Source organism: Cynoglossus semilaevis, chromosome 13 (genome assembly GCF_000523025.1).
Source record: "Cynoglossus semilaevis isolate Cse_v1.0 chromosome 13, Cse_v1.0, whole genome shotgun sequence".
Classification (NCBI taxonomy): Eukaryota; Metazoa; Chordata; class Actinopteri; order Pleuronectiformes; family Cynoglossidae; genus Cynoglossus; species Cynoglossus semilaevis.
The window spans coordinates 6825163-6845541 of record NC_024319.1 but is presented as its reverse complement, the minus strand read 5'-3'; the positions used below and the strand labels follow the sequence as shown (position 1 = coordinate 6845541).

The 20379-nt window shown below is 39.5% G+C and overlaps 1 protein-coding gene across 4 annotated transcripts in view; it reads right to left on the bottom strand.

Moving 5' to 3' along the window:
- irx4a (iroquois homeobox 4a) overlaps positions 1–17246 on the bottom strand; it is a 36394-nt gene extending 19148 nt beyond the window's left edge. For all 4 annotated transcript variants that reach the window (XM_025061899.1, XM_008323263.2, XM_025061898.1 and 1 more), the window contains exons 1-2: positions 17185–17246; positions 13822–13876 (exon numbers count right to left, since the gene is read on the bottom strand). The gene's annotated coding sequence lies outside the window, so the exon portion shown is untranslated. The remainder of the gene's footprint in view (positions 1–13821; positions 13877–17184) is intronic.
- Between the last annotated feature and the right edge of the window lie 3133 nt (positions 17247–20379).

Here is a 20379-nt window from a genome sequence, read left to right as displayed (position 1 = left end):
TATACTACAGGAATTCTCCTCAATTTGTTGTGTTTTTTTTTTTTTGTTACAGGAAGAACATTTTTAAAATAATAGAAACTAAGAAGTGACTGCAGAGATAAGTGAGAGATTAATGGCGGCTGTGAATCATGCCTTGGCCTCACTGCAGGCACTTGTCACTGATGGTGGTCCACAAAACTCTGGCAGCTGATGTGAGTGCGATCTTCTCCTGCCCTCTCATATATTATTGCATTAATGTACAAGTAAAAAATGACAAATACTCCAAAAAATACTCCTTATAAATACACTGAAACCTGGTGTGGCCATACTACAGAGTTCATGCCTCACATCCTCTGCTGCGCCACAGTGTAATGAAATCACTCCACTGTCCGTCTCATCCCACTGTCTGTGTCTAAGAAATAATTAACAATAAGATGTGTCTCTGCCCTGTGATCGCCCGTTAATGGTTTTCAGATAATCAATATGCATAAGGCTGTACATTTAAATCAGGTTCAATAGGTTTTCTTCAGGTAATAACTTATACTAACAAGACATGCTATCAGTGAACTCAGGAGCAGTGTTTAAATAATCCAGAGTACTCGGAGGGTTAAAGTGTGGGTCTGGGGCTGTTAAAGGTACTGAATAGTTTACATGGGCCTTTAGAGAAACCAATGGGATACTGCCACTGAGACACACACACACACACCCATATATACATACATACAGACAGATAGATAGATGTCAGTCAATTGTGTCAGTCTGCTCTCAGTGAGTCTGGTCTGACACAAGCAAAGTGTCTGACCTGAAGTTGAAGCATCCACAAATACATGCTGATTTAAAGTTAGCTCTTTATCTTGAAACAAAAACGTTTCCCAGCAATGTGTGTATTGACTGTGTATAACAGCAACAGTGAGTGTTTGCACAGGGTAATCATTGGATACTCTTTGCATTAAACTTTTTTATCTGATTAATTATACACACACACACACAAACAATCATGCTTCTCTTCTTTCCCAGGTTCTTTGAAAACAACATCACTTGCATTTTTATTTAACACTGCGTTTCCCGTGAGGCCTGCACCAGTCACTCTCTCAGAGGAAAAAGACGGCGTAACCCTTTAATTGTATTCAAAGCTTGAGAGCACTTAACTGTGTCTGAATGTCATGTTGAACTTTACCATCCGCGGCTGCTGAAGAGCCAGGGGCAACAGTGGCACGGGTTCAAAGGTTAAGGAAAGTGTGATGCCATTATGGCTGGAAAAGTAATTTTCTATCAATCGATTTCAGATGATTATAAAGGCCGCAGGGCACGGATGCTTTATTATTGTCTCATTCAAACCACACACAGGGAAGTGAGTGTGTGGCTCGCAGGATAAACATTATTTTAATTGCCTTTAGGATGAGTAAAAAAAAAAATCTATGGAGGGGACGGAGTATAAAACACTCAATGAACATTTCTAGGTTTAAAGTCAAGTGTGTGTCTGTGATCAACAAACAAACAAACAACAACAACAAAAAAAAAAACCAAGATGCACAAAACACGTCTACAAACCTAGAATTAAACATGTAGATATGTGCAGAGTGCAGGCATGTGTGTGCAAATATAGTCGCTTATTCATGAATATATGTATCTGTGTGTGTGTGTGTGTGTTGCTGCTCCCTGACAATGGAGCCCTCTTTAGATTTGCTGTTGATGGCGTGTCACGCTGAAATAGATCCCCCTCAGCACTGACACCAGAAGTCAGGCTGTTTGATGGTTCCCAACTTGGGTCGCCTCCCTGTGATTGACGGTTGGTAGATTGCCTGCCGACCAAACACGAGTGTGAGGGAGACACGGCCTAGTCAATATTCCCCCGCCTCCTGATGTGTTTTTGTGCCTCCGCTTGCATAGAAAAAAAAGAGCAAACACCTGCCCAAAACACACACACACACATGCACGAACACACACACACTGTTGTTTTCAGAGTAAACTTTGTTTCACTCATATATAAACTTTGCAGATCAGTTCTTTGCAGTGCGGTACATGTGACACTGTGACAAAAAAAAAATGCTGACATTAGTATTTGTAGGGAATAAACATAGAAATCGGTGACAAGGTTGTGTGAATGTTTCGATGAACTGATCAGTCCAGATGAAGCACAGTGGAATATATATATATAAACTATATATATAAAACTGCCAAAATTGTAAATTTCACAATTTATTGTTCAAGTAATAAAAAAAAAACATATCCTCTGGATTTTTATATCTGACTTTTTTTTAGTTTTATTGTTAAGTTAAGTTATTCCCTTCATAGATAACATTACAAAGAAAAATAAATCAAATTTTAAAATTGCTAAATGGTAAATCTTACAATTTATTGTTGATAAAAACAAAAACATTTACTTAAAATACAATATAGTTTGGAGGTTTTGGCTACACGCCTGCTGTACTCACAAACAATATCATATAAAAATGTACTTGTTGGAAAGATTTAAAGAAAATCAATTCAAAATACATGTCATGTCCTAAATATAGGTATTAGTTTAAAATAAAATAAACAGAAAATGATCAGTTGAGACAAAGCACAATCTGACAATTCTTGGATGGATTTTTATATCTGTAAAGTTTGCAGGTTTTTGCCTTTTCCCCTGCTGTACTCACAAACAACGTGTGGCATTTACACACAGACACACACTCACATGCATAATACACATTTATACACACACACACACACACATATTCAGAGGCCGGTGAACTGAGGCCATCATCAAATCACGCTGAGCATTGTTACATTGGAACAGGAGAGGCAGTGGGCCGGAAAGACCCTGTGTTATTCTGAAAGAAGTGAAGAGTGGGATCTATGTGTGTGTGTCTGGGAGTGTGTGTGTGTGTGGATAGAGTGGGGGACAGAAGGGAGGGCAGAGGAGAAGAGAAAGGCCAACTAGGGGGTAAAGGAAAAAATAAAGAAATGGTCACCAGGCTCAGAAGAGGGGAAACAAAGAAGAAAAGCAAAAGTGGCGAAAAAACTGAAGAAAAGTCAAAAGAGCTACAGGCGGGGGGGGGGGGGGCAAGAAGAAGGGAGACAGGTCAGGGTGGAGAGGAGTAAAATGAAGTAAAAAAAAAGAGTAGTGGAGAGGAAATGCACTTGACTGAAAACAGCGGGTGGGGGGGGGGGATGTATGGAAAGACAAGGACGCACCCCTGGGAAAACAGAGGAAAGTGTTGAGAAGGTAAGAGGGGAGGAAAAGTGTGGAAAGGAGAGGGAGAAGTCAGGGGGGAATAGCTCCTGTTGCCCATCCTTAATGCTGCTGCTGCGGCGGCTCAGCGATGGATTCCTCCTGTTTGACTTTGCACACTCTCCTCAAGTGTCTGAGCCCTAACAGGAGGATTTCCCTTAATTCTTGTATAGATAGAAGGGATTGTGGAGGCAGGAGGACAGAAAGAAAAAAGAAAGAAAAAAACATTTGTGTGTATTTATTTAGACGTTGATAAAGGAAAGAGGAGGAAAAAAAAACACAGGGGAGAGCAGGAGGGAGGGAAAGACAGAGAAAAGGTCATTTTGCTGGTGTTGACCAGAGGGAGTATTGCATGCAGGGAAATTGCAGTGTATTGCTTTTGTGACAGAGAAAATGTAAACTGGCCGAGTGGGTGTTTGACCTCTCCGAGAGTAAGAGGGGAGACTAAATGGACACAAACACCCCCTGGGAAGGTTTCCAATCCCCTATAATGTAACTAAAACTGGTTATTTGGACGTGGCCATAGCTGATTGTTCATTTCAGCGTCTGGGACTTCTGTCCTGGGACGTTTCACAGTGAGATGGCGCTGATGCTGCAGCAGCAGTTTGAAAGTCAACTCAGTCCAAGGATAAGTGGAGCTGTGACTCCTGCTGTCTCCCATTCATATTAAACAGGCTCAGGTAAATAACACAGTTGACATCCCGTGCACATTTAGATTAAAACAAATAATTAATAAAGTATATAATATATAAACTATACAATCAGTACAATGCAAGTGTAGTCCACAGTGTCAGTACAACGCTGCTGGTGGTGTACTGTATGAACCCACTCAGTCAGGAGCTTGTGGAAACAGTATAATGGCTGCCACCTACTGGTTTTTTGTCGTATTGCAACAGTGCTGCTAAAAATGAGGGAATAAAACTGCAGTGTTCATTGGGTTTGTAGTTCTAGAGTGAGAAAAATACACAGTAAGTACAAAAAACGTGTACACTTTACAACTTTATATCACCTTTATTTTTTTAAATTCAAATAAAAAAATTATTCGCATTGAATACTTTCATAAATGTCAACGAGTCGTCCCCTATAGAGACAAAATAATGAAAGAAAAAAAAACTTGTTCTATGCGATGCACATTGACTGATGTAAATGTAACATTACAGTGCAGCGGCCCATTAATGCAGAACTAAACACAATAATGCGACATAAAAAGACCTTCTACACTTGACTGAGTCCAGTCACACCTTATCAATGCTGCGACATTTAAACACGGCCGTGGACATCACATCTGCTGTGTTCAACTCAATGTGATTTAATAGCATTTGATGCCACGCACACACACACACAAACACACTATGAATAATAATAATAATAATAATAATAATAATAATAATAATAATAATAATAATAATAATAATAATAATAATAATAATAATAATAATAATAATAATAATAATAATAATAATAATAATAATAATAATAATAATAATAATAATAATAATAATAATAATAGTGTGTGTCTTATATATGTTCTGAATAGAAACCAAAGTGAACACAAAGGTAAATGATAAAGATGGGTAATCTTTTCATTCATTCTACTTTGTTTTCCCTGATAAAAAAATAAAATAAAAAACGAAGTCAATGTAGTTATGAGTCCTGATATACAGAAGAAACATCTGTGTTTGTAGTGTGACTAAACGAAGATGAAATCACGTGTTAAGATAAACCTCAGATGTCTCAGTCTTTCTTATCACTTCCACTGCTGCTTCGTTAACCTTTAAGACTCCAGACACTTGTCTTTAATGGCTCCGTTGCTCTTGTCTGGCCTCTCTGTCAGGAAATCAATAAAGTCACAGCAAGAGATCTGGTGACGGTTAAAAAAATATCATCTCTATGTGTTTCTTGACGTTTGTTCCCCCTAAAATTTGAAACCTGGTGAAAACAAGGAGTTCCTGAAGATGAGACTCTCTAAAACCTGCTGAAGGTTTGAGGTTCGTTATTCTGGAGTCGAAAATCCAAACATACAACAAATGTATTTTAAGACGCCACTAAACTGCCTTGGGAAATAAATAATCGTTTCTGGCGTTCTGGTGAAAAGTTTCTCGTGCCCCCTGGAACTTACAGGTGCGCGCTAGAAAGCTGTGCACGGTTGCGGAGTCGAGGTGAGTGAGTGAGCGAACTTCTCACTATGGCGACTTAAGTAAAGCAGAAATGTCCTTAATATGAAGTCCCAGGTGAAAATATAAACAAACTAACTCATCTCCTGACATTTTCATTCATTAGAATGCAATAGGCTCTTCAGGTGCGCATCAGGAAACTTTCAGGTGTGCACCTAAAAGTTTTCTTACAAATACTTTTAAAGTCATGTAGTCTTCTTCGGCCCACGAGATACAACGCTTTGGATCATGATGTTTTTTTTTTTTTCATTGAGAAAGTCAAAAAACCTGACAAGGTAACATATGGTGGGCTTAGATCATGATCAATAAGTTTTCAGACACTCCCTTTACTGTCCTTTATATTTCCAATGATAATAAAGTATTATGAACTCCTGACAATTGTGAATTTGGTTTTGGTTCATTTCTACCCCCTCCCCCACCTTGAGATCCATCGCGTTTTGACTGTTCTCGTTCCTCTTGTCTCTTTTCTACCTGCTGTCCTTCTTGGACCACACACAGCAACAGATGACCTCACATATATCAGTCTGATTTCTCCGTGCCTATCCGTCACCTCCGACCCATCCTTCATCTCTCCCTTCTCAAATACTCCAGGATCCTCTCGCTCTCCCCTCTCCAGTGAGACCTCCCACACTGGTAGCAGATTGCGGTGCTATCATCCCCTCTCCTCCGATCCCTGGTCACTCTTTAGGTTTCAAACTCCATTTAGCTGATCTATAGGCCTGCCCTCAGCCCAGGACACTGAAGTGGTTTGGACAGTTGTAGACAGCTTGTTTGAAGGCCAGCTGCCAGATATCCCACTTATTTATTTATCTCTACATTGATTAATGGAGAGAGAGGTCACAGGTCAACCTTTTATTGTGGAAGGAGCTTGACCCGAAAACAAATAAATACAGGTCTTCTTTTCTGCCTGATACTTGACTCTTGTGTTTTGATCTAACTGTCAGTGGTAAAAGGAGACGAGGATTGAATTCTGGATCAATCGGTCAGCAGGACGTCAGACTGGACGTCTGACCGTCAACCGTATGACCCCGTATTTCTATGCACATTAATATACAGGGTAAGGGATGCTTTGATAATATACTGCACACCTCTTCAAGAACCTATCCATTATATATATTTTTTAAATGATGATACAGTAACTGGCTCACTCCTGAGTTATGTTCTATATAATGTAAAGATGCGGGGCGTGTGAGCCTCTGAGAGCCGCCTCACATTGACTGGCATACAGTTAAAACGTTGGTCATGACACATTATACCATGTATGAGCAGTTGGTGGTGGACATAAATTGCAGATACAGACTTGTAAACATTTTTATACGGGCAGCTTGTCAACACCGAGGGAAAGAATCCGCAACCTGTGTGACCCCGGCGCCCAGCATCCTACTGGGCTGATTGGCAGCACTGCTATTTAATCAAATGTCAAACAGCACAGGTTTATGATGCACAAGTCAACCTTTGAATCATGGCTTCCACTGAGTGAAGGCAATCTCTCTCTCTCTCTATGTCTCTCTCTCTCTCTATGTCTCTCTCCCCCCAGTCATAATTCTCATCAGAAACAGTATTCTGTCCATTCTCTCTCTCTCCCTCTCTGTGCGTGAATAGAGAAAACCAAAGAGGAAAAGTATCTCCCAAACATCTTGTTTATGAGCTTGTCATTTATTTGCTGTCTTTGCGATATATATGTACCGCTGGAAATTTCTAACCCCCCACCCCATCCCATCCTACTCCACATTTCAGAAATAATTGGCCAGTTTCTTGTGCTGAGCCAACTCAGCCACGTCCAGAGGATTTTTTCTCCCCTTCTTCCACACTCCAGAGCTGCCTCTCCCTCTCTCCCTCCCTCCCTTACTTCCTTGCTTGCTCCCTCTCTCCCTTTTTTCCTTTTCTCCGGCTGACAAAGTGTCAACACATTGATGTCAGCAACAATAACAATAAAACTGTTCGGCACAAATGATTGAGATCTCACTTTAGTCCGGTGCCACACGCGATACATCACAGTGAAATACAGCAGGGAGCCCAGCTCAGCTCTGTGCAGCGTAATCTATCATATACAGTACAGCGGCAAATAAACTTGTAGCTTATTACACAGAATTAAACTGACAACAGTACATCACAGGGTTTTTTTTTACTCACATGGTCTCTGTTTAAATATTTGCTGGTAGCTTTTAAGCATACAGTGAGGTCAGTGAATAGGTAGATAGGAAAACAAAACTTTATCATTCTTTTGGGATTAATATATATATACATATACTGTATATATGTTAAATAACATCATACACAGTATCAGTCAAATTAACAATATTGAATGCATTTCATGCATTATCTTTTCATGTTTATAACAAAAAGACAGCAGTTTACAGATCATATATAAATGGGTTTAATTATATTAGAATATCCTATATATCATTAATTAAGTTTTATTGGCAATTAGCTTGTATAAAAGGAACCAGCATGAGTTAAAAATCCAAACCTTTTGAATTTTACACTGACAATAATGCCAGAGTTTGACTAATTGAATTATAGTAAATGGTTTTTTGGAAACATCTGAAGTAAAAAACAAAACAAAAAACATCAGGGTTGATAATGAATGTGCTTTTATAACTGCCATCTTAGATGTACACATACATTATATATATATATTATATAATAATTGGTGCATTTTCCACAGTATATGTAAAGTCATACATGTGACCAGGGCACATCATATGGGTGTGTGTTAAACAACAGTTCCTATTGATTCTACAAGTTATAAAAGAGATTATTATTTTAAAATAAATAAACAATCTCCACTCAACAGCTATTCCAAGTTAGTTTAACTGCAGTCACCATTTCCTCAGAAAGATCCCTGAGGGAGCAGGTTGTCTGCTAATGTGTGCTCAACCTTAAGTCTGTCTCTCTCACACACACACACGCACACACACACACACATAGGCTTACTTAAATGGTCCCCCACTACGAGCGGTAATGAAATATCTCCAGTGTGCATTCTGATCAATGGAGGAGAGAAGAGGCTCAACCTGGCAGGGTTAATGGGCCTCCAGTTCACTTAAATACCATATGACTGACTCTGGGGAAACACAGATGGAGAGATTGGAGAAGACCAAATGTGTAAAAAAAAAAAAAAAAGTTTGCCTAAATCATTGTTTCCCAAAGACTGGTTCGCAACCCTCTGGTGGGTCGCAAGGTATTTTTATTTGGGTCCTCTCGCATACTGTTTCCCAGGAGTTTACGAATAATGTCTATTGACTTGGGTCATGAAGGTTTGTGATGAAAAAATGTGGGTCCCCAGAAAAAAAAAAGTTTAGGAAACACTGGCCTAAATAACTGTGACTGAAGATGATCCAAAGTGATGAGACAGATTCAGGGCGTACACAAGGAGTAAATATGAATCCACTCTCATAATGTCATCCCAAATGCTAACACCTGTGGTCGTCTGGGTTCAAAAAAAGACTGAGTCTAAATGCAGATCAACACATTATTAGAAAAATATCATCTTTCTCAAATAGACATCTATGGCAAAAAGTACATAATTACAAAAAGTACTAGTGAAGAGGAAGAATTAGTCAGGGAGAAGACAATGATCCCCGCCTTTGAGAGGTTGTAACACACGACTATAAACGGAACGTGTCGCAGCAGAATAATCAATAATCCAAATGAGCAGATTTATATATCCGCCGCCACACTCCAACAACTCCTTGTGAACTCTTGTCGACGACACAGCAGTGTTTAAATCCACACGTGTGCTGCTGCAGGTGGTTCAATACATGAGGTCAGTGTTCATTAGAGTCAGCCGTGTCTTCTGTAGCTGGTGTTCATGAAGGGATTGAGTGTCACTTAAAGGGATTTTATCTCATCTACTTGCCAATAACGCTCACACTGTTAGCAGCAGGCGATTATTGGCCGAGGTTGGCTGTCCGTGAAAACTGCAAATACTCAGGGATGGATTTTAAAGACACAGCTGCTGCAGTTTCTTATCTGACTTATAATTAAAGTTGTCAAAAAAATGTTATTTTTCTGTAAATGGGAAAAGGTTAAAACAAGGGTTTACAGATCTACTCTGTCTGTATTCTGTCGTTATTGTTGATTGTAATTTTATTATTAAAGACATGTCAGTTTTGCACGATGTGTCATAGACACAGAGACTCCTGTCTACATCAACTTAAACGGCTGCGTTAGCAAACAGAGATGCCGACACTGATCCAACAGTGGACTGTAATGTACTTTAATAACAACAGCTCCACAAAACACACAGCCCTAAAATACATTATACACATATATATAATCCAACCAGAGAAACATTAGACAAACTGCCAAGTTCTGCATATTTAGCCTGACATAAAAAAAATCAGATAATTCTACCCGAGATTGGACCCGAGATGTTAAAGATCACAACAAAATTTAAAAATGCCACAGACTTTTGTTTATGAGCTTGTTTTCTGTATATCATTGGACATGTTGGATGATTTAGATCAACCCTTTCTCACCACAATGTTGTATTTTAGAAATAAAAATAAAATTTAGCTCAAAACATTTTGAAAACAAAACACAACTGATTTTAACTAATTTATTTTTTTTAACTTCTACTCCTTTTACTCCACAGATAATTATTTGGCGTGTTGGACGTATGAGGAGTGCATTAGGAAACAGAAACCGCAGCATGCACACAGACGCCCTTTGACTACTCTTTGAACCCAAGTTCAATGAGGGAACTGTGTGTCATGTCTTTTTCTTTAGGCATGAAGTGAGGCCCCTTCGTTCCGTCAGTGGAAAAACTATTAAATCAATGGTCTCCCCACTGGCAGATGGCTCACTTTAACACTTAGACTTTAGATAATAGAGGCAGCAGCGGTAAAGAAAAAAAAAAGGGTGGCTTGCTTATAATAAAATGCCCCTCCTCACCCGGCGAGTCTGCCATCCCTCCCTCCATCTGCAAACACATCCACTATTTGGCCTCATAAATAGAGAACGAGCGGGAAGATGTTACCCACTCGCCCCAGCCATCCATGCAGCATGGACGCAACGCCACTCTGCCATTGATAGGGTAGACCTGCTTAATGAAACAGTCTTTCCTTCTCCTCTTCCCTGCAAGTTTTTTTTTTCTTCCCAGCCCTCCTCCCCGCTGCCTGCACTGTGATAAGTAGCGAACCAGCGAAGCCTGTAATTACAATCTTACCGAGGAACCCTGGCCCAATCTGTGTATAAATCTCGCCATCCAATTACAAGATGTAATAATTTTGCAGTCAAGCTGGTAATGAGGTCTAATACTCATGCATGTGATAATCCCCCCTGGATGCTGACTCTATCAGATGTTAGCTTTGTAATTATACTGGCAGAAAATCATTATTTCATGTTCAGCAGAAAAATGAGCTTGGTGGGGAGAAGTTAATTTTCTCTATGCTCTGTGAAGCATAGACTAAATTTTAATGATCTAATCATTACCCCCAACTATCCCCGCCTGCAATTGACCCATGTTACTTGTGTGAGGCAACATTTTGCTCGTTTAAGAGCCTCTGATTGCGGTGAGGTTTGCCAGGTAGGAGCCTTTTTATTTAGTAATTATACCACAATAAAACTATTATGCTAATGATATGGAAATCGATATAGTCAGGCCGCGGTGTCATTTAACAGCTGCACGGAACATAAATCACATTTTTAATTGTGAGCTGTTAACATTTCCACATTATTGCTTTGTAATTTTTTTTCACCCCCCCGTGTGCGTGCATGTGTGTGATTTGTGTGTGAGGGCTGATAAAACAGAGGGGAAAAGAGGGTCACGGGCTGATGTCTGTGTGTGAGTCTGCTCTCACTGTGTTTGATGGTGGTGACTGGTATGAAACAGCAGTGAAACACAGTAACTAATGGAGTTTAACTTTAATCTACACAATACAAAGGAAAACGTGCTTCACCTCCCTTGACCTCACGAACATTTCTGCATGTTTTAAATTAGCATGATTTCAAACCACTCTGTTTCTAAAATGGTGGGTCGTGACCCGAATGTAAATTTTTAAAAAATTTGATGGGTCATAGTCATCTGTGTTTAACCTGAGCTGCTCCACCACTGCTCTACATCAAGAGTGTCAAACATACGGCCTGGGGGCCAAAACTGGCCCGTGTGGGTGTTCAATCTGGCCCGCTTGATGAATTTTGAAAATAAATAAAAAAAAAACACCAAATTGAGTCTGACACCCCTGGGGGCAACGTGATCATGTCTAAGTTTACATTAGTGTAAATTCTAAGACTGAGGTTTTTTCCTTTTTTTATATATATGATTATTTTGGATTTCAGTCATGACCTGGATTTGATGGTTTGGTGGGCAGGACTCAGTAGATGTAAAACAACAACAACAACACTGAATTGAATAGAACTCGCAGGCCTTGATATCCTTGAGCTGCAAATCAATCAATCAAAACTCAGTTTTACCATGCAAGTCCTAAACTTTTCTGTTAGCCAAAACTATAAGGATTCCCCCCCCCCCATCGTCTGTCTTTCTTCTGGGTTCACCTTTATGAGCTCTGTTTGCAGCCAAAGCAGCAGCAGAATAAAACAACTGTTCAACAGCAAAATGCTAATACAAATTCCAAAAAAGCCAGAGCAACACGGTGGTGTCACTGAAAGTGTGGCAGGCGGGCTGCGATAAAATCTGAGCTCAGCTGTCCGGGGGTCACGGCTGGCGGAGCACGAGATATGGGCCGCTAATAGAGATGATTGATTACACTGGGGGTGACCCAGAAGCTACTAAAATGGGAAAAAAAAAAACTCTAAACATGTGTCTGGATATAAAAAAAAAGGCTTTTTTTGTTTTGCTCGTATTGATATGATCAGATGCAAAGGTTAAATAAGCAGGAAATGCACACAGGAAGTCAGGTCTGCTACAAATGTTGGCCCTATCTGACTGTCAGTAAGTGTCAAAGGTCACAGAGTGTCTGGTCTCTGAAGTAAAGTTCACCACTGATACATAACGTTTTCTGTTGAAACAGAGAAGTTCGATAACGATACGGTCACTGCCGTTTATACATGAGGACTCACAGGTCAGCTGGACTCAGTTACAGCTCATCAAAATCACTCTATACAGATATGCTTCCAAAAACCCAAAACTACTGCATATCACAGTTTTTTACAAATATATTGGTATTTTCTTTAATGCTACAAACAGACTCTAGACAGCAGCAAGATTTATTTAAATATTTCCATAGACGTGATTTGTAACAAAATACACAAGGAATTATAATGATTTTCAACATGACCCGCGCGCCCTGAGATGACAATAATATTTATGTGTAAAACAGACTCTTATCATATATTTGATATGCAAAAATGTAAACACATTTGAGACTTTGTCTTCGCCCTTGACGTAGCTGTAGTCACACAATCTAAGCAGATTATTATTTTTAATATATATATGTGTGTGTGTGTGTGACACGCCTCAAGGAGTGATATTTAAATCAGCGGGCCTTTCACGCTGGGACGCACGTTCACCTCTTTTCCAGCATGATGGATGTGTTTCGTCCTCCAGAGTGATAAGAGTCATTATTTGATGATCAACCATCCATTATACAGAAGTCCTCATAAATAAGGCTGGACTCAACGTACGTACGTATGAGGCGCTGTTGTGTAATATTACATCCGACACTGATATCTGACACACCAGATCTGGCTTTAATTTCATGAACGTGTCGTCTACACTGCGACTAAATCAACTGGAATAAATAAGTAGAAATGCAGTATGTGTGTTTGCTGCTTTTGTCACTATGGATCAAAGGGGTATCACTGGGATTCAATGGTTAAAAAAAAAAAGCAATATTAAATTCTCCACAGGGACGTGAAGGATCTACTCAACCTCGTCATTTAAGGTTATTTAAATGTTTGCTTTGGAGCATCTGGTATCTGTGACTTGTGAAATTCATTTATTGAAAGTTTTTGGTCACACATGAAAAGTTAAGCAGATGGTGCACCAGGAGCAGTCAGAGATGACACACACACACACACACACAGCTGAACACAATCAAGCTAGGAAGCGTGTGACGCCCTTGTATCCTCCTTTCTCCCCTCTCGTGTGTTTCTCCCCACTCGTCCTCACCCCTCCCTCCCCCGCCTCTCCCACCGTTATGCCTGCCCATCTCTCTGGACAAAAACGCCTCTTGTTTTGCCATTTTAAACAGATCTAATCAGCAGTGTGTTCAACAAGAGTGGATCTTTTATGCATTGGGTGTTAGGACAAGCGAATCACCGCTGTAGATCAAGCGAATAAACAACTCCACCCTGATTCAATTACAACAGCTGGGGTCTGTGCTTTTATCTGGCGTGGACATCATTTCAATCAAAATGTAAAATAATCCAATCCAATAGATGCAATAGTTGAGATAGGATACAGGAGTGCTGAGCTTAGACCTTTTATTAACAAAAAAAAAAAAAGATGGAGAAATACACTCCATTCTCTGGTGGATTTCTTACCTTTTCTTCCGTCGACAGCCGTCAAGGAGTTTCCATTTGAGAACTGCATTCATTTCTACAATAAAACAAGAGAGAGAAAATGTTAAAAACTGAACTGAGTGAAAGTCTGGAGCAGGTTGTTGGTTGTATTTTTTTAGCTGTTTGCTCAGACACAGCTCGCTGCACTTTTGTTCATTTAATTAACACCGACATCTTCGTTTTGTTCTTCCTCCCCCTCGTTCTCACCTACTCCTCTTTGCTTTTTATTTTAAAGGCAACGGCGATTATTCTGTGGGATCACACTTAGCCGGGATTGAAAAGTCACCGTGGGGTCGTATTAACAGCAAGTTATGTAAATGTTTTCTCTGTAAATTATGGATTTGATGGCGATGGGATACAGGCCGCTGCACTTTAGCCTCTTTTAATTAAGCGAGCAGAATGCATCACGACAGAAATTTTGAAGCATTTCACAGAAGGAAGAAAGAGAGGGAGACGGCACGAGAAAGAGAGAGTGATTTCTCTGCCTAATAATGTTCGGGGAGGGGGGGGGTGAAATTGAATGTAAAGAATGTACAACAGTCTTAATAATATGGCCCAGTCTATCTACAATAATGTAATCTAATAGAAAGCAATTAATTTAGGACACAGGCTGCTGCACTTTTTACTCATTTAATTAAGACACGGGATATTTGCAAGGAGCTGGAACGTAAAGCTTTATAATGTCCTACACCTCCCCTGTCATGGCGTGAGCTGCGGCGCTCCAACTCCACGTACAGAACATCGTGGAAGTTGTAATAGAACTTGTTGACAAACATTTATGTACAACGGTTGTAAACAACACCGTACGCCACGGGTTTTGTGGCTCGGATATAAACGTACACATGAATTTCAGCATTAAATATGTCAGTAGATCAGTAGTTCACACTTTGACTTGTGCTGTTCAGATGAGTTCAATTTACCACCTAAATCTGACAATAATGATGACACAATCTAAAGATTCCAATGCCCAAACTGGAAGTTGTAGTTTTATAATGTACACAAACCTTTATTGAAAACCTGTGCTTTTACTTTGTTAAATAAGAACTTCTAAAATCGAGGTCTTCAACACACTTCTATAAAAAACAATTTTGATTCATTTTAATTTTTATTATAATTATTTCAAACAAAAAGGTTGCCAAGCATTTAGTCTTGTCACCAAGTAACGGTAAACATACACTTGCTAAACATGAACGTAAGGACAATGGGTGAAACGACTCAATATGTTTGACCTTTGACCCATTAGAACAGGACGTGGACATTTGTTTGGCCTTCTCTGTCTGACAGTTGGTCTGTTTTAAGGCAGATCATAAACTGTGATATAAAGGTAATAACTGTGTGGGTTTTATTTTGAAAATGTTTCCCTTTTAAACCTATTTGTATTTTTTTACAGGCCTACGTGTGTGCATGGACACTAGAGGGGGTTGTGACAACAGACACCTCAAATATTTCACAAACAAGGAATTCTCTGACAGAACACAGCTCGCATTTAGACTTTGGAGAATTAAAGGTTCAGACTTATACAGACAACATGTGGAGAAATAGTTTATTTTAATAAATTAAATTTTATTTTGCTGGTACCTCTTTCTGCCTCTGCTAAAGTTGAAAACAGTTTTGAAAATCATGGCCACTCTATTCCATTTTATTCTAGTGCAGTAAAGTTAAAGGACATTTTTGTTAATGTTTTTAGTCTAAGTTTAGGTTTATTGAATTTGAATTAAGCACTTTTTTAGTGCACAAATCACTTATATTTAATTATTAGCATTATAGCTAACATATCTATAACTATTAACTGTTAGCACATTCAGTATATTGACATTTACTTTAGACTCCTTGCGTTCACCTTAAACATGCAGCTCCCACCTGCGGTCTCCATTTACACCTGCTGTAACTTTCTGACACATGTTCACACATGTATCAACAAATGGTCTGTGAGAAAAAAAACCCATCTTTTTCTGAATGTGTTTTTTTTCCCTCTTCTTTTTTAGGCACAGTAAAGGTTATGGAAATAATAAGCAGCAGAGGTGGGACACTGCCACTTTTCCAGCTCCCTCACACCTAAACAAGCATTTTATAATTCATCACCAGGCCATGACAGATGAGTCCTGCTGGAGAATATTAGAAAATGTCTCAAATCTCATATATATGCTAATGTTATGCTGAGACTGGTTGGGTAGTGTGGCAGACTTTTTAATCTGCACTTGCTACTACTATGACCACTGAGTGAGAGTGGAGGAGACAAGTCATTGCAGTCGAGCAATTTTCGATCAAACAACTTTGCTTTCAGATAAAGACGAAATGTAATGNGTAAATAAACGACAAAGACAAAGAAGGCAGGGATCGTTCCTGTAATTTCACAAACACTTTATGCCGTGCAGCAGAACATCGCGGACAGAAAGAGATGTTGAATTAGTCTTGTCACCGCCACTTAATCACTGTGCAATATTGTAATACATTTTATACTCCTTTTGATTTATGGTATTTTGTGTAACGCATGAATGCATTATGCATTTCTGTTGAGCCGGGGAATTGTAATAGAGATACTGCTGTGATAAACACATGTACGCCTGTAGCACTAATCTGCCAAACTGGGAAAAAAAAAAAAAAAAGAATTTTTTTTTTAATGTATTGCCATTTATGAAGAATTGCTCAGTGATAACTATAACTTGCTACAAATAACACTGTCTACCAAACAGGGGAGAAGAGAAATGAGGCACACAATTTGCATTACACTGATTGTTGGTGACACCACTGTACTGCACCACATGTTTTCAATGATAAACTGAATTGAATAATTGAAATGGACTACCCACTCCTTATCTGTACATTTTTTTTTAAAAAACATCGCCGCCTTGCCGTCATTTCTGGCTCCATCACTTTTTCTCCATACTTTTAATGATTTCCAGCCGTATCACTGTACTTTGTTGCATATTAATCGATACTTTTCAAATGGTCCTACGGAATTCTGCTAAAAAAACAACTTTTTCCTCCTCTGTCCTAAACCTGTGCACGTCCAGGATAAAGCTGCAGTAGAAGTGATGGCATAATCAGTCAGAGCTGATGATTCACTGCTCTACTGGAGCCTGTGATGAGGCATAAACACCAATAAGGTCAGTTTATTATTGACTACATACAGGATGTCAGGAGATGTTGGGCAGTGAGACGATAAAGGTTCAACTGAGTGTGATATCAGGTGAAAATATGCAAAAAAAAGTTGAAAAAGAAATCAGGGGCAGAGATTTATTAAAGTCTGGCAGTAAATCCAACAGAAACGGAGTCTCAGTTCAGGGCAAACGGGGACAGGCAGGGACAAAGGAGAAATGCATCGGAAAGAACCAGAACACAGACCTGGAGAACAGGAACATGGAGAGAACATGACCAAGACTGGACCAACAGGAACCAGGAACCATGACCAAGACTGGACCAACAGGAACCAGAATCCCTCTCTCTCTCATACACACACAGACCAAACAGAGGGAGGGAGGGAGACAGGGTTTATATACCAGGACACCAGGTGAGAGCACTGAGACTGATTGACACAGAGTCACAGGTGAGTGTGATGACACTGATTAACCCAGGAGGGACACACACACCTGACAGGAGGAGTAAAAAACACCAACAGCAGTGCCTTGACCCATTGGTACAACCTGCAGATAATAATATTTTTTCACTGTGTCGGTCACACAGTCCAACACAGCGAATGATTCCTAGAAATGATCAACTACTGTCACATTAATGTAGTATCTTAGCAGTACAAGTAAAGTAAAACATGTGGTATTATTGTTTAATTTAAGTCCAACTTCCGCACGTCGCCGCGTCCTCACTCCTCCCCCCTGCTGAGTAGGCGTGCCGCGTCTACTAACTGACAACTGTGACAGAAAATTATTACACATCATTACACTCCTTAAATCACAATTTACCCAGCCTCAGCAAATTATTCTCCGGTGGGTGCCAGCGGTAATGGAAACTGTCTTCTCTACTTTACATCCACTTTACATCCTGCTCCGTCAGATTCACGCAGGTCTAGAGGTGGTGGAGGAAAAAAAAAACTATTTTCACTCCTGCATATCTTCCCTTGTTGCCCCTTGGATTAGTTCTTTGTTCCTCCTTCTTTTTGCCCTTCGTTCCTTCCTCATGCTCTCAACTTAGAAAGACACTGTGTCTCTCCTCCTCCATCCAGGAGCTGGATCAGCTGAGGCACAGGTGAACGAAGGTAAAGCACCTGAGTGCAGATACGATTGGAGGAAATACACAGATGTCATGCATCTACCCTCTGTGTTTTTGAATGTAGAGCTGTGTCAGTGACAGCTTTGGTGAAAAGACACAATCCCAAAGGTGTTGTGAATCCATTTTAAGCTGTAGTTGTGCAGAAAAAAAACTGCAGCTTCTATATCAAGATTGTAAAACAGAATTTGGAGAATGGATTCATATATTGACTCAGATATTAGAGCTGTCAAAATCAATGTATTTGTGAAAAATATATATATATTTTAAACAGATTAAATGTGTCTCTACATTTACAAACATATATTAAATATATAATATATACATTTTATTTTGTATTAACTCTTTAATGGACTGTTGGTGTCATTTTAACTTGACTGATGGGCTCCATTTTCAGCTGGCAGCAACAATGAGAGAAGAAGAAGAAAAAAAAATCTACCCCGGGGGCATTAGCCTGCAGCCATGTAGCTAAGGGCTTCTCCCTTGTCTTCTGTTTTTCTTTGTTCGTGTGTCAGTAGTTTCCTCTCTCTAACTGAAGTTTCAGTGACTTTATTATTGAGGTTTATACAAACAAACCTCTCTACGTAAGTTCCACTCTACATCCTTTTAACTAAGTTCCTGAACCAAACCCAAGGAGCTGCGTTGAGAACCGGGGCCCTCCTCCACCAGGCGTCTGCCTCAGCTTTCCCCTGGAATGATAAGGAGGCTGCTGTAGAGCAGCGATGAATGGGCCTGGATGGAGCTAAGTGGCCCAGAGTGTCCAGGGATTTGAGAAGAAAAGAGGAGCAAGTAAGAGATGGAGACTCAGTCTGTCTGGGAGGGAGAGGGGAGGGGGTAAGAGAGGAGGGTGAGGGGACCTTATTTTCATCTTGTCTTCCTTTTCTCCCATCCTGTCGTTCTCTCCTTCTCTTTACCTTTGCTTAACATCAACCCTGCCCTGGCTGCCTGCTCCATTACGCCTCAGTGGGGGAATGATGATGAATCGCCTGGCTGCAAGGAAACAAAATATATCAGGTCTGGGAATTGGTTAAGTACTTCTGCAGAGCCCTGACCTCATAATCGCTGTGAGCCTGCGAGGACCCCCTGATTTATAAAGTAGCTGCAGATTAATGCCCTTTTAAGTGGACGAGGCAGAAACCAAGAAACAGAAGCTCCAGCACTCAAACATGAACGGCACTTGTAAGAGAGGAAGAGGAGTGTGTGCATGCATGTGTGTGTTTGAATCAGCTGCTGGTATAGCATCCAGTCAGTGTGAATGTAGCAGTAAAGGTAATTGTGGCAGCAGCAGCAGCAGCAGCAGCAGCAGCAGCAGCAGCGGCTTCTCACCAGTCAAATCAGTCTGGCTATAAATCACTGTTGTTTGGCCTCTCTTTGACACCAATTGCTGCCTGTCCCTAAAGCCTGTCTGAGGCCTCTGTAGGTCAGCAGTGAGCTCCTTAAATACATCTTGTCAGACAAACAAGCTAAGAGCCTAGTAGGTGCTAATGCTGCTGCAATGGATAGATTGAAAAAAAAATACAACAATTTATAATCTGAATGGAAAGATGTCTCACATGTATAATAATAATAATAATAATAATAATAATAATAATAATAATAATAATAATAATAATAATAATAATAATAATAATAATAATAATAATAATAATAATAATAATAATAATAATAATAATAATAATAATAATAATAATAATAATAATAATAATAATAATAATAATAATAATAATAATAATAATAATAATAATAATAATAATAATAATAATAATAATGCATGGTGAAAATAATTAAAAGGACACTCAAATTATTTCTTGCCTGACCTCCACAGTTAAAACCCACTGTTGACAAACACTATTTTAGCTCATTGTCACCTGGCTTAGCATTTGAAAAAAAAAATGCATTTTTTTTAAATAGCCCCAATTTAAATTTTATTTTGTTTGCTACATATGTTACTTAGATCTGAAATTTGGAGTGATTTTAAAAATTATTGTTCTGTGCGGGAAAAACAAAAAGTAAAATGGCGAGGACGCATCTGTTCAACCTCGAAAAGTGACAGAGGACGTCCGCAAGAAAACTCCCAGAAATCATTAAGTCTTTGATCTAATGCTCATGTAATTTTGTTTTTATTTAGTTTGAATGATTTTCTTTAATGGCCAGATTCATCATGGACAGCTGACACGGGCGTATTACCTCAGGAAAGTCTATAGGTCAGGTCAGAAGTTGCCATCTAGGGGTCAGAGAAACAGAGAAGTGTCGATGCTGCTACAAGTCTGTGGACAAAGGCTTCATGTGATCTAATTAAATGTCTCTAATTAGACAGTG